General features: G+C 36.0%; 1 pseudogene; it reads right to left on the bottom strand.

Annotated features, from left to right (window-relative positions):
* Positions 1-526: 526 nt before the first annotated feature.
* On the bottom strand, positions 527-1,431 carry LOC133240245 (olfactory receptor 1165-like; annotated as a pseudogene).
* Positions 1,432-15,973: the final 14,542 nt, after the last annotated feature.

Raw genomic sequence — 15,973 nt, 5'->3', positions numbered from 1 at the left:
TGCCTGTTATGCCAGGTGTTTCTTGACTTCCTACATTTGCATTCCAGTCCCCTATAATGAAAAGGACATTTGAGGCTGAGGTGTTAGTTCTAAAAGGTATTGTAGGTCTTCATAGAACCGTTCAACTCCAGCTTCTTCAGAGTTACTGGTTGGGACATAGACTTGGATTACTGTGATATTGAATGTTTTGCCTTGGAAATGAACAGAGATAATTCTGTCATTTTTGAGACTGCATCCAAGTGCTTCATTCTGGACTCTTTTTGACCATGATGGCTACTCCATTTCTTCTAAGGGATTCCTGCCTGCAGTAGTAGATATAATGGTCATCTGAGTTAAATTCACCCATTCCAGTCCATTTTAGTTTGTTGATTCCTAGAATCATATATTTACTTAAAATACAGGTAAACTAGCATCACAAATATATGTGAAAATTATTAAGCGTAATATGAACACAAGCATATTTATTTGGCTTATACACAGGTTGACTTTAATTCAAGTGGTTTTTCAGTCCCATTGGACTTTTGAATTATATTGAAGAAGAAAGCAGCTTCATAGTTATCAAACTCCTGACTGTCTTTTTCACATTCCTAAGGCTATAGATAAGGGGGTTAAGCATAGGAATCATGCCAGTAAAACACACAGTGGCTACTTTGACCAGAAGCCATGAGCTTTTGGAGTTGGGTACACAATAAAGGAACAGGACAGTCCCATGGAAAATGGTGACAGTGCTCAGGTGGGAGGCACAGGTGGAGAAGGCTTTTTGGAGTTCACCAGCTGAAGGCATCTTGATGATTGTGAGAATTATGAAAACATAGGAGGTGAGTATAATCAGGAGGCTGCACACACTTCATTGAGTGTAGAAATGATGAAACATGTCAGTTGACTGAAATGGGTGTCAGAACAGGAAGGAGAGACAGTGCAGAATACTCACAGCCAAAGTGATATATGATGTTAGAACTGCAGATGGACAACTCCAAAAGAGAACATGTTATTGTCAACACATTCCACCCCATGTGTAGGTTCCAGAGACCAGGAGGCTGCAGAGCCTAGGAGACACAGCAACTGTGTAGAGCAGGGGGTTACAAACAGCCACAAACTGGTCATAAGCCATGACTGCTAGAATGGACATTTCTGGAATCACAAATGCACAGCCAAAGAAAACTGTGCTATGCATCCTTTGAAAGAGATAACTCTGTCTTCCACAACCAAGATGTCTAGGAGTTTGGGTGTAAATACACTGGAAGAACAAATATCCCAAAAGGATAGATGACTAAGGAAAAAGTACACCGGTGTGTGGTGTTTGGGATTGATCCTTATGACCACAGTTATGCCAAGGTTCCCCACCAGAGTGACTGTGTAAATGGTCAAGAACACCAGGAAAAAGGGTGCCTGGAGGCGCAGGTGTTTTGAGAAGCCCAAGAGGATGAACATGGTCACAGGGCTCTGATTTCCTTAGTTCAGTACCATGGATCTTGATTTAAAAGATAAAAGTAAACAAGAATTAAAATTGATCAGTGGAACATGAGAAGGTGGAGTGAAAGAAACTGAAGATAGCCCAAACTAAGCTAGTGAAGGCAATGTGATCAGTGTATACCCAGGAATGTTCTGAAGTGTCAGATTGGTCTTTACTTGACAAATTAAGTGAATTTGGTTATGGTAAATTAGCTTTATCCATAAGAACTTCAGTTTCCTTACCTAGAAAACAAGAGAGAATAGTGTTTATCAATAGTAGTACTTTATATAAATGATTCCTAAATAAATATGATGCATTAAATATCCTCAGGATAGAATATAATTATATGAGAACACAGGCTACATAGAAGGAAATCAGAAAAAAAATAACTAAACAAATCATTGATTGGATTATGGCAGACATATGATAACAGTACAATTGCTCTGGGAAAGATTAAACAATTTTAATACATAAAGAAAAATATAATAGCAAATTTCACTGGGGTTAAACATATAACTGCACATGCACAATGGTCCTGGGATTAATAAAAGTAGAATTTAGCCTGTATATTGCTATTTTCAGTTCATATAGATTCCTCTGCCAAAAATCTTCTGGATCCCATATCCCTCAGATTAGAGTGAAAGGATGATCCTAGGTTAAATCAACTCATCAAATGCCAGATATCCTTGGTGTATTTTTATGATGTATTCCTTGCTAACACTAATATGCTGCATATACATTTTGTATCAAAATGGAAATTTTGTTTAAATGTTTCCAGTCCTTTAATCAGAAAGTTGATGATTCCTGCAAAATATAGTTAATAAAGATAGCAAGAGATATCATGTTATTTTTGCAACAGTCAAGAAATTGCAGAATGAGAATGAACACATCTTGAGTAATAGGCAGACCTAGAAATTATACTACAGGATGGTGTTTTAATTTGCCTTATATCTAATCACCTAACCCTAGGGACTCAAACCCTGAAGAATTCTTACAGAGTTTATTGTCATGAGCTATAGACAGAATAATGGAGAAGGAAATGGCAACCCACTCCAGTACTCTTGCCTGGAGAATCCCATGGACAGAAGAGCCTGGCAGGCTACAATCCACGGGGTCGCAAAGAGTCAGACACAACTGAACATACACATTCACACACACACACACACACATGCACACACATGCATAGTTTCCTGTGTAGGAAATCTTGATATACACATATGCAGGGGCATTGGAAAACAAAGATTACACAAATTATTCAGTGATTGATAATTCTGGTGCAGCTAATTTTGGAAAATTTAGCCAAATGGGTAACCTACAACTCAGCAGCTAATTGAGGTTCCCATTTACAAGTGTAAGCTATTTTTAATATGTGAGGGTGAAGAAATAAAGAAAATATCTGCTTACTTGTTTGAGAATTTATTGTCAACCACATCAATACAGTTGGCCTGATATTTTAACTGAAGATTTGTCAGGGATTGAATTGCCAAATATGCTGGTAAATCCAACCAAAGGAACATTTTAAAAGGGAATCACTTGTACACCCATGGCTGATACATGTGAATGTATGGCAAAAAACCACTACTATATTGTAGAATACTTAGCCTCCAGTTAAAATAAATTAATTAATTTACCAAAAAAAAAAAAAAAACAGAATCCCTTGAAATATAAGGTTTTTAGTTTTTTACTTTTTTGCTATTTTACAGATTTATTAGTATGCTTTTTATAAGTAAGTCAAATATAAATGATAAAGATAGCTGGAAGAAACACAAGCTGGAATCAAGATTGCCGGGAGAAATATCAATAACCTCAGATACGCAGATGACACCACCCTTATGGAAGAAAGTGAAGAGGAACTCAAAAGCCTCTTGATGAAAGTGAAAGTGGAGAGTGAAAAAGGTGGCTTAAAGCTCAACATTCAGAAAACAAAGATCATGGCATCTGGTCCCATCACTTCATGGGAAATAGATGGGGAAACAGTGGAAACAGTGTCAGACTTTATTTTTTCTGGGCTCCAAAATCACTACAGATGGTGACTGCAGCCATGAAATTAAAAGACGCTTACTCCTCGGAAGGAAAGTTATGGCCAATCTAGATAGCATATTCAAAAGCAGAGACATTACTTTGCCAACAAAGGTCCGTCTAGTCAAGGCCATGTTTTTTCCTGTGGTCATGTATGGATGTGAGAGTTGGACTGTGAAGAAGGCTGAGAGCCGAAGAACTGATGCTTTTGAACTGTGGTGTTGGAGAAGACTCTTGAGAGTCCCTTGGACTGCAAGGAGATCCAACCAGTCCATTCTGAAGGAGATCAGCCCTGAGATTTCTTTGGAGGGAATGATGCTGAAGCTGAAACTCCAGTACTTTGGCCACCTCATGCGAAGAGTTGACTCATTGGAAAGACTCTGATGCTGGGAGAGATTAGGGCAGGAGGAGAAGGGGACGACAGAGGATGAGATGGCTGGATGGCTTCACTGACTCGATGGACGTTGGTCCGGGTGAACTCCAGGAGTTGGTGATGGACAGGGAGGCCTGGTGTGCTGCGATTCATGGAGTCGTCGAGTCGGACATGACTGAGAGACTCAACTGAACTGAACTGAACTGAACTGAAAGACAGCTGAAGTCCATGTAGACCAAAGATAATTAGTGCAACAAGTTTATTAATTCTATAAAGTATTACTCTGTAATTTTAAATTCCTTTCTTCCAAATTGTGTTCAGAATTTCATGCTAGTTTTAGTTAAAGCAAGCACTGTGTATATGATACGAATTTGTTTCTTTTTAAAAATATTTATTTATTTATTTTTGGCTCATGGCTCCAGAACACAGGCTCGGTAGTCATGGTGCACAGGCTTAGTTGCCATGTGACATATGGGATCTTCCCAGACCAGGCATGGAAACAGTGTTTTTATCCTCCAATATGTAGTTTAGTTAAAGCTTGAAGACTTTAATTTCATAAGCTTTGACAGTGCTTCTAGATAGAGAAGCCCAGATTGTGCATGCTCCCACAGAAAGGTTGGGATTGCATTATGTAAACACATTTTAAAAAATATATGTCTTACTTATTTGTGATGTGGCATCTTTTTTGTTAAAAAACAGAAATTTCAAATTCAGGTTAAAGATCTGTGAGTGAGGTAAGTGCCAAATACTCATTAAATAATAAATGACTAAATGATTTTATTTTCAGAATTTGTTATATTTTAAATAACTAAAACAAGTACAGTGAGAAAGAAAAAAGAAAAATTAGAAGAAAGACAAGTTAAATTAAGGAAAATATTCATCAGGAGATATGCTGAGGTTCAAGAGTCTAGGCTAGAGAGATATTAAAATAAATTGTTAGTGGAACCAGATAGATTGTTGAAAAACGTTTTTGAAAGGAAGAACTATTTCATTTGTCTGACACAAAATCAGACTGTATCCTAACAGACACCAACCAACAGGAAAATGGGGGGAAATATCAAAATAGACTGGAATGCCAACGATATTGCAGAATGCCACAGATCATGTGATAAAATTATTTTATAATGTTGAGGACTATTATAGTCTCTGACACACAGTTTTCCCACTGAGAAATTTAGGGAACTTTCTTTGTGGCTTAATTAAAAAAAAAGAGGCTTTTAGGACTACCATAACATATTTCAACTTCTTTCAAAGTAATTTTGTCGGAGTGTTGATGCCCCAAATTTGCCCCAAATTTTGTAGTTTCCTACAAAATTTGTAAGTTCCCAAGGACAATCAAAAGAACCCATACCTCATTTTCTCCCATTTCCTGTGGTCAGAAGAACTTTCATGACAGACACCCAATTTTCAAGACATTTGATTCAGTGAACACTATATATATTACAGTCATCCACAAAGGATAATTTATAAACCATAATATTACTACAGATCATTGATTATTGGATTCCAATTTTCTATTCATATGATGCTTGGCCTGTTTTTAAGGTTAGATATTGTCCAAGTACCCATCTTTGAAAGTCTTCCAAAAAATTACCACTGCTAGCTTGAATTTCTTTGGGAAAACATAAACCTCACTACAGGGTTATGAAAGGGAATTATTATTTTTTAATATTTAAGAATTGATTAAAAATAAAAAAGAAGATATTGCACAGTAATGATCACGCTGGAAGAGTACCATCTTTAAGACTGGAGGATGCCATGTTAGTAGAATATGGAAGAATGGAGACAGGTATCACAGATCAATAAGCTATTTTTTTAATAAACTTGAATCATTTTATATTTTTAAACTTTTTACATTTTTTGATTCTGAATTTCCCTTATGTAAGGCCTTCCCTTTAGATTTCATAAAGAATCTACCTATAATGCAGGAGACATAGGTTTGATCCCTGGATGGGGAAAGATCACCTGGAGAAAATAATGGCTATCCATTCTAGTGCACTAGCCTGGAGAATCCCATGGACAGAGGAACCCCGTGGACTACAGTCCATGCGTGCATGCTCAGTCACTTCATTATATCTAACTCTGCATACATGTGGACTGTAGCCCGCCAGGTTTCTTTGTCCATGGGGTTCTCCAGGCAAGAATACTGGAGTGGATTGCCATGACCTCCTCCAGGGGATCTTCCCCATTCAGGGATCGAACCCAGGTCTCCTGTGTCCTCTGCACAGCAGGCAGATTCTTTACCACTAGGCCACCAGGGGAAACCTGGGCTACAGTCTATGGACTCACAAACAGTTGGACATGACTGAGCCACCACACTTTGACTTTAGTTATGTAAGGAAAATGTCTTGTAACATAATAATATAATAAAATATGTGCCAAGCATCAGTCAGTATATTGACTGATGCCTTCTTTACTTAGTCAACATATTAATATTGGCATGTATACATCATGGACCAGATCAGGTTTTGTAATTATTGCTCCACAAAGAAGTGAACATTGAACTGTACAATTCTTAGCAGTACTACGTGTATCTTCAGCAATCATTTAGTCATAGTCTTTCAAGGAAGAAAATTTATACGTATACTTGTTACATCCAAAAGTTTTAAAGATCAGTAGTATCTAAATCAATCTGTAGAAACAGTAGTTCTTAAATGTTACTTAATATAACCATTAGTGAACTAAACTATATTATCTAACATATTAATGCATTTAGCTTTGTAGTTCAAATGTTTACTCTTAGATTGAAAGTGCAATCTGAGAATTTTTGGGAAAGAGTTTTCATTGCATTTGTATAAATGAACTGCCTATTCAAAAGTATTTATCAAGCAAAAATAATCTGTGATAAAAAGATTTTGCAACTATTCAATCCTTTTCTCTTTTGTTTTATATTACTTAAGATAAAAATCTAATGAGAACCAAATTACAAGTTACATAACTTCAAATTTTATATTTAAAACAGTATATTTTAATTATTATCTTAAAACATTACTGAATATGTCAGACATTACATGATGCATTTTCAAATTTTCTAAATCACTTTTCTGTTAGTAACAGATCTTTATTAAACTACACACAGCACACTATTTTTGTTTCTTTTTTCTTTTTTTTTTTTTTAAATTTTTGTGATGCTGTGTTGGTTTCTGCCATCAGTTCAGTTCAGTTTAGTCGTGTCTGACTCTTGGTGACCCCATGAATCACAGCACACCAGGTCTCCCTGTCCATCACCAACTCCCAGAGTTCACTCAAAACTCATGTGCATGGAGATGGTGATGCCATCCAGCCATTTCATCCTCTGTCGTCACCTTCTCTTCCTGCCTCCAATCCCTCCCAGCACCAGGGTCTTTTCCAATGAATCAATTCTTTGCATGAGATGGTCAAAGTATTGGAGTTTCAGCTTTAGTGTCAGTCCTTCCAATGAACACCCAGGACTGGTCTCCTTTAGGATGGACTGGTTGGATCTCCTTGCAGTCCAAGGGACTCTCAAGAGTCTTCTCCAACACCACAATTCAAAAGCATCACTTCTTCAGTGCTCAGCTTTTTTCACAGTCCAACTCTCACATCCATACATGATCACTGGAAAAACTATAGTCTTGACTAGATGGACCTTTGTTGGCAAATTAATGTCTCTGCTTTTTAATATGTTATATTGGTTAGTCATAACTTTCCTTCCAAGGAGTAAGAGTCTTTTAATTTCATGGCTGCAGTTACCATCTGCAGTGATTTTGGAGCCCCAAGAAATAAGGTCTGACACTGTTTCCACATCTATTTCCCATGAAGTGATGGGACCAGATGCCATGATCTTCGTTTTCTGAATGTTGAGCTTTAAGCCAACTTTTTCACTCTCCTCTTTCAGCAACAAAATAACTGCTATACCTGCTATGATAATAGCTGAAACTATCTTGGACAAAAAGCTTTTCTTTTTCCATCAGAGCACATTGTGGAATTTTGTTGACAAAAATAAGGACTATGAAGCTACTGGACAAAGTATATAAATTTCAAGATGCAATAAAACCATGTATTACTGCATTTTGAGTTTTTAGCTTTTTCAAAGAAAAGTGTCAGAGAAAACTTATTTCAAATGGGACATCAGAACATTTCTTGATTATTACTGTCATCACAAGACATATCCTGATTAATAAGATGAGAATATTAGTATAAACTTTGAATCACCATAATGGAACTAGATATTTCTTTTTTTTTTTTTATTCTTCCAATTTTATTTTATTTTTAAACTTTACATAATTGTATTAGTTTTGCCAAATATCAAAATGAATCCGCCACAGGTATACATGTGTTCCCCATCCCGAACCCTCCTCCCTCCTCCCTCCCCATACCATCCCTCTGGGCCGTCCCAGTGCACCAGCCCCAAGCATCCAGCATCATGCATCGAACCTGGACTGGCAACTCGTTTCCTACATGATATTTTACATGTTTCATTGCCATTCTCCCAAATCTTCCCACCCTCTCCCTCTCCCACAGAGTCCATAAGACTGTTCTATACATCAGTGTCTCTTTTGCTGTCTCGTACACCGGGTTATTGTTACCATCTTTCTAAATTCCATATATATGCGTTAGTATACTGTATTTATGTTTTTCCTTCTGGCTTACTTCACTCTGTATAATAGGCTCCAGTTTCATCCACCTCATTAGAACTGATTCAAATGTATTCTTTTTAATGGCTGAGTAATACTCCATTGTGTATATGTACCACAGCTTTCTTATCCATTCATCTGCTGATGGACATCTAGGTTGCTTCCACGTCTTGGCTATTATAAACAGTGCTGCGATGAACATTGGAGTACACGTGTCTCTTTCCCTTCTGGTTTCCTCAGTGTGTATGCCCAGCAGTGGGATTGCTGGGTCATAAGGCAGTTCTATTTCCAGTTTTTTAAGGAATCTCCACACTGTTCTCCATAGTGGCTGTACTAGTTTGCATTCCCACCAACAGTGTAAGAGGGTTCCCTTTTCTCCACACCCTCTCCAGCATTTATTATTTGTAGACTTTTGGATCGCAGCCATTCTGACTGGTGTGAAATGGTACCTCATAGTGGTTTTGATTTGCATTTCTCTGATAATGAGTGATGTTGAGCATCTTTTCATGTGTTTGTTAGCCATCTGTATGTCTTTTTTGGAGAAATGTCTATTTAGTTCTTTGGCCCATTTTTTGATTGGGTCGTTTATTTTTCTGGAGTTGAGCTGTAGGAGTTGCTTGTATATTTTTGAGATTAGTTGTTTGTCGGTTGCTTCATTTGCTATTATTTTCTCCCATTCTGAAGGCTGTCTTTTCACCTTGCTAATAGTTTCCTTTGATGTGCAGAAGCTTTTAAGGTTAATTAGGTCCCATTTGTTTATTTTTGCTTTTATTTCCAATATTCTGGGAGGTGGGTCATAGAGGATCCTGCTGTGATGTATGTCGGAGAGTGTTTTGCCTATGTTCTCCTCTAGGAGTTTTATAGTTTCTGGTCTTACGTTTAGATCTTTAATCCATTTTGAGTTTATTTTTGTGTATGGTGTTAGAAAGTGGTCCAGTTTCATTCTTTTACAAGTGGTTGACCAGATTTCCCAGCACCACTTGTTAAAGACATTGACTTTAATCCATTGTATATTCTTGCCTCCTTTGTCGAAGATAAGGTGTCCATATGTGCGTGGATTTATCTCTGGGCTTTCTATTTTATTCCATTGATCAATATTTCTGTCTTTGTGCCAGTACCATACTGTCTTGATAACTGTGGCTTTGTAGTAGAGCCTGAAGTCAGGTAAGTTGATTCCTCCAGTTCCATTCTTCTTTCTCAAGATCGCTTTGGCTATTCGAGGTTTTTTGTATTTCCATACAAATTGTGAAATTATTTGTTCTAGCTCTGTGAAGAATACTGTTGGTAGCTTGATAGGGATTGCGTTGAATCTATAAATTGCTTTGGGTAGTATACTCATTTTCACTATATTGATTCTTCCAATCCATGAACATGGTATATTTCTCCATCTATTAGTGTCCTCTTTGATTTCTTTCACCAGTGTTTTATAGTTTTCTATATATAGGTCTTTAGTTTCTTTAGGTAGATATATTCCTAAGTATTTTATTCTTTCCGTTGCAATGGTGAATGGAATTGTTTCCTTAATTTCTCTTTCTGTTTTCTCATTATTAGTGTATAGGAATGCAAGGGATTTCTGTGTGTTGATTTTATATCCTGCAACTTTACTGTAGTCATTGATTATTTCTAGTAATTTTCTGGTGGACTCTTTAGGGTTTTCTATGTAGAGGATCATGTCATCTGCAAATAGTGAGAGTTTTACTTCTTCTTTTCCAATTTGGATTCCTTTTATTTCTTTTTCTGCTCTGATTGCTGTGGCCAAAACTTCCAAAACTATGTTGAATAGTAATGGTGAAAGTGGGCACCCTTGTCTTGTTCCTGACTTTAGAGGAAATGCTTTCAATTTTTCACCATTGAGGATAATGTTTGCAGTGGGTTTGTCATATATAGCTTTTATTATGTTGAGGTATGTTCCTTCTATTCCTGCTTTCTGGAGAGTTTTTATCATAAATGGATGTTGAATTTTGTCAAAGGCTTTCTCTGCATCTATTGAGATAATCATATGGTTTTTATTTTTCAATTTGTTAATGTGGTGTATTACATTGATTGATTTGCGGATATTGAAGAATCCTTGCATCCCTGGGATAAAGCCCACTTGATCATGGTGTATGATCTTTTTAATGTGTTGTTGGGTTCTGATTGCTAGAATTTTGTTAAGGATTTTTGCATCTATGTTCATCAGTGATATTGGCCTGTAGTTTTCTTTTTTTGTGGGATCTTTGTCAGGTTTTGGTATTAGGGTGATGGTGGCCTCATAGAATGAGTTTGGAAGTTTACCTTCCCCTGCAATTTTCTGGAAGAGTTTGAGCAGGATAGGTGTTAGCTCTTCTCTAAATTTTTGGTAGAATTCAGCTGTGAAGCCGTCTGGACCGGGGCTTTTGTTTGCTGGAAGATTTTTGATTACAGTTTCAATTTCCATGCTTGTGATGGGTCTGTTAAGATTTTCTATTTCTTCCTGGTCCAGTTTTGGAAAGTTGTACTTTTCTAAGAATTTGTCCATTTCTTCCACGTTGTCCATTTTATTGGCATATAATTGTTGATAGTAGTCTCTTATGATCCTTTGTATTTCTGTGTTGTCTGTTGTGATCTCTCCATTTTCGTTTCTAATTTTGTTGATTTGATTTTTCTCCCTTTGTTTCTTGATGAGTCTGGAACTAGATATTTCAATAATGAATCCAAGACAAGGTGTGATGCATAGTAGATATTTAGCCTTCTTATTTATTGGAATTATGAATAACAGCTGTGATTTTAAAAAACTTATATGTTGTGAAAAACAGGCAGAAACACAGACAGCTGTCAATTGGTGCACACATTTGGGAAGACAGTGTAGACATCCTTTCTTCTAGAGACCACATAATAGAAACACTACAGGATTTCATTTAAACACATAGTCTACAATGCATAATTATATTTTGTATGTCCTGTAGGTTTCCTTACCATGTTACAGCTTTCTCTGATCTCCACATTCTGACCTTGTGGGAAAGATATCTTCCAAACACCATTCCCACACTAGATCGTCTGTAACAATACTGTAAGCTCTCAGTACTCCTTCGTTTAATATATTCTGTACAAGATCATGAGAATAATTCTCCATGATTATTTTAACCTGACATTCAGTGACTTTAAGATTCCAAACAAATCATATTAGTGAATCCATGACATTTCTATTATTCAGTTTGACTTTTTCAAAACTGCTTGGATCTATAAAAATGCTTATATCACTTAATGCATTCTTGTTTAGAAAAGTGAGTCTATCAAACATAGTACATGCCCATTTCCTTATATTAATACTTTATTTCTCCACTTTATTCTCTCACTTTTAATGTTTTATTTTACCACCTACTATTATAGACAGTACTCCTTGTTTTGTCCCCTTTGTATAAATATAGATGTTCATGTTTATAACTCATAAGTATGAAATGCTGTATAATTTTATTTATAAATATGATTGTTACCGTCACTTTGTTTCTTAAAGATTACAGGAAAAACTGAAGATAGTGTCCACTTTTTTATTATTCTTCGAAAATTATTTGCCAAAATATTTATTTCATTTCTGGCTATATAGTGGAAACCCAATGAGAAAACCAGGATGAATATTACTTGAAAGAAAGTATCAGAATACAATACAACAACATTAATAGATTTGTGGGTACTTTGTTCTAAACATATGTGTGTCTCATGCGAAGATTGTTGTAACTCTGTATTTTCTTTTTAAAATAAAACAAGAGTCATGAGTCAACTCACCTAAATACAGACGCCCTTGAATGAATCATTTACAAAAGAGCTCCTTGCTAAGAATTAAACACCTGGAATGCTGCTGCTTAGTACTTAATAGAAACAGAGCTGAAAAGGGTAGTGCAGCCCACCAGTATATTTATCAGCTATTTCATATATTAGTATTGTCATATATATTTTACATATATCACTACTATTTTACATATATTACTTTTGAGAAAACTCCCAGATACCAAAGGTAAGATCAAACTAAATCCTGACACCAAACTGCATCACAAATATATGCCATCAAGACCTTGGGGATGTGGAGACAGACAATATAACTGAAGTGTTGCCTTGATTACTGCAATTCAAGTAATTAGATGTTAACACTGTCCCATGTGGTATCTTGATTCATATTATTTCCCTAAAGCCTTTGGGTATTTGAATTATTGGCTTGTTTAATCTTAAAACATAAACAAAATTGTATCTGTTTCTTGATTTTATATGGATGCAAAATATAAAAATATTCAAGAGAAAAATAATCTATTTGACAGTATTATAGAAATAGCTTTGATTAAACCTTGTTTAATTATTTTTCTATTTTCTTATGACAGTATACTCTTCATGTTTTCTTATGTTTTAAAAAATAGAGTTGCCTAAACAGTAAGCCATACCGTTTATTTTGTACATTACACCATTTATATTGTAAACTTCATATTATATTTACACTATTGATTTTATAAAGAGGAAACAACTTTCACTGGCTTTTCAAATGTAAATAAAGTGTTCTCAGATGTTTATATTTACTATCAAATCTTGAAAATCAAGTCAATGGACATGGATTTGAGCAAACTCTGGAAGATAGTGGAGGACAGTGAAGCCTGGTGTGCTACATTCCATGGGGTAGCAAAGAGTTGGACAGGACATAGCGACTGAAAAACAACAGCATACCAAATCCACATTTTTGTGTGTGTTAAATCCCTCTTAGATATGATGTATTATATTATTTTATATATCAATGAACTGATTTGCTATTTGAACTAGTTGCCCATGTTTATTTATGATATATTATTCTGTACATTTATTATCTGGTGATACTGCCATCATACAATAAGCTATAAAACATTCCCTTCTTATTTTACAGAGAGGCAAAGTTTATGCAAGCTTGAGAATGATATCTTCTTAATGTGGAATCTTCCTTGAGGATAAGACTATAACATTTATAAAGACTTTTCTGGAGTTTTGATAATAACAGTAGGAAATAAACACCAAATGTAACTAGAAAATTACTCCTAGATGTTTCTTCTTTCAGGCTCTTCTTTCAAACACAGGGTTATTTTTATCTATTTTCTGTCAAGTATTATCTTTGTGCTTATAATAAAACTATTTTTCATCTACAAAACTGTCCTTGAACTTGAATGAACTATGTATCTAGGCAGCAAGATCCAGGGAAAATAGCATTGAAAAAGTGCTCCACAATCTGTTTCCCTATTAGCCCATCTAAGTTTTTCTTGATCTCTTTCAGGGAAAATATTTTTTTAAGATGATGAATAGTAGTGAAGACCAGTAGTGCAATAAAGAATGTAACCTACTGTCTATGGAGTATATGTATCATATGAGAGCTACCCAGCATCAACAAATTTGCTGAAATCTTATTTATTAACATACATGATATGAAAATTAGTATTACCTAATGAGGGTTATGGGCTTTACTAGAAGCTCAGGCAGTAAAGATTCTGCCTGCAATGCAGGAGAACAGGTTCCCCTGGAGAAGGGAATGGCTACCCATTCCAGTATTTTTGCCTGGAGAAGTCCCTGGACAGAGGAGCTTGTGGGCTATATCCATGGGGTTGCAAAGAGTCAGACAAGACTGAGCAAGTAACACAATGAGGTTTATATTGAACTTATAGCATGTTCTCCATTGGGAGACTATTCTGTACATTCTTTGTTTATCTTGTGAATAATTTCATTAAAAATATTGCCCCAACTTTTTAGAAATAAAGCAAAAAGAGCTGCACCTATGCAAACCACCAAGAAGAATTTAAAGTTAAAAGAGTATAATTCATTTGTGGAAATGAAGAGTTCATCATTAGGACTTTGTAGAACAGACTATAAAATCATTTATATTAACAGATTTCAATCTTAAAATCTTTACATTCAGAGTAAAATTTTACTGTCAAAATTTATGGAGAATTTCTGGATTAAATTTGTGTAAATAAATGTCCATTCAAAGAATTTTCCAAAATAACAAACATTCTATTCTACAGGATTCTGCAGCCATCCAGACTTTTTTTTTTTTTCATTTATAATTTGTTCTGGTTTCTCTTAAAAGACAGAAACCTAGTTAAAGTTTCAAAATTATACTTTACCTAAAATCTATCATCTATTTTTTTCTAAGATTAGGATCTTTTTTTAAAATTTTATTTTATTTTTAAACTTTACAATATTGTATTAGTTTTGCCAAACATCGAAATGAATCTGCCACAGGTATACCCGTGCTCCCCATCCTGAACCCTCCTCCCTCCTCCCTCCCCATACCATCCCTCTGGGTCGACCCAGTGCACCAGCCCCAAGCATCCAGTATCGTGCATTGAACCTGGACTGGCGACTCGTTTCATACATGATATTATACATGTTTCAATGCCATTCTCCCAAATCTCCCAATGTTCATTGCAGCACTGTTTATAATAGCCAGGACATGGAAGCAACCTAGATGCCCATCAGCAGATGAATGGATAAGAAAGCTGTGGTACATATACAAAATGGAGTATTACTCATCCATTAAAAAGAATACATTTGAATCAGTTCTAATGAGGTGGATGAAACTGGAACCTATTATACAGAGTGAAGTAAGCCAGAAAGAAAAACACCAATACAGTATACTAACGCATATATATGGAATTTAGAAAGATGGTAACAATAACCCTGTGTACAAGACAGCAATAGAGACACTGAGGTATAGATCAGTCTTATGGACTCTGTAGGATCTTTTTTTTTAATTTATTTTATTTTTTAACTTTACAAAATTGTATTGGTTTTGACATATATCAAAATGAATCCATCACAGGTATACATGTGTTCCCCATCCTGAACCTTCCTCCCTCCTCCCTTCCCATACCATCCCTCTGGGTCGACCTAGTGCTCTAGCCCCAAGCATCCAGTATCGTGCATCGAACCTGGACTGGCATCTCGTTTCGTACATGATATTTTACATGTTTCAATGCCATTCTCCCAAATCTTCCCACCCTCTCCCTCTCCCATAGAGTCCATAAGACTGTTCTATACATCAGTGTCTCTTTTGCTGTCTCGTACACAGGGTTATTGTTACCATCTTTCTAAATTCCATATATATGCGTTAGTATACTGTATTGGTGTTTTTTCTTCTGGCTTACTTCACTCTGTATAATAGGCTCCAGTTTCATCCACCTCATTAGAATGTATTCAAATGTATTCTTTTTAATGGCTGATTAATACTCCATTGTGTATATGTACTATAGCTTTCTTATCCATTCATCTGCTGATGGACATCTAGGTTGCTTCCATGTCCTGGCTATTATAAACAGTGCTGCGGTGAACATTGGGGTACATGTGTCTCTTTCCCTTCTGGTTTCCTCAGTGTGTATGCCCAGCAGTGGGATTGCTGGATCATAAGGCAGTTCTATTTCCAGTTTTTTAAGGAATCTCCACACTGTTCTCCATAGTGGCTGTACTAGTTTGCATTCCCACCAACAGCGTAAGAGGGTTCCCTTTTCTCCACACCCTCTCCAGCATTTATAATTTGTAGACTTTTGGATCACAGCCATTCTGACTGGTGTGAAA

This window comes from Bos javanicus, chromosome 28, assembly GCF_032452875.1.
Source record: "Bos javanicus breed banteng chromosome 28, ARS-OSU_banteng_1.0, whole genome shotgun sequence".
In the NCBI taxonomy this organism is placed as follows: Eukaryota; Metazoa; Chordata; class Mammalia; order Artiodactyla; family Bovidae; genus Bos; species Bos javanicus.
The sequence above is the reverse complement of the archived record's forward strand: the minus strand, read 5'-3'. Positions and strand labels throughout refer to the sequence as shown.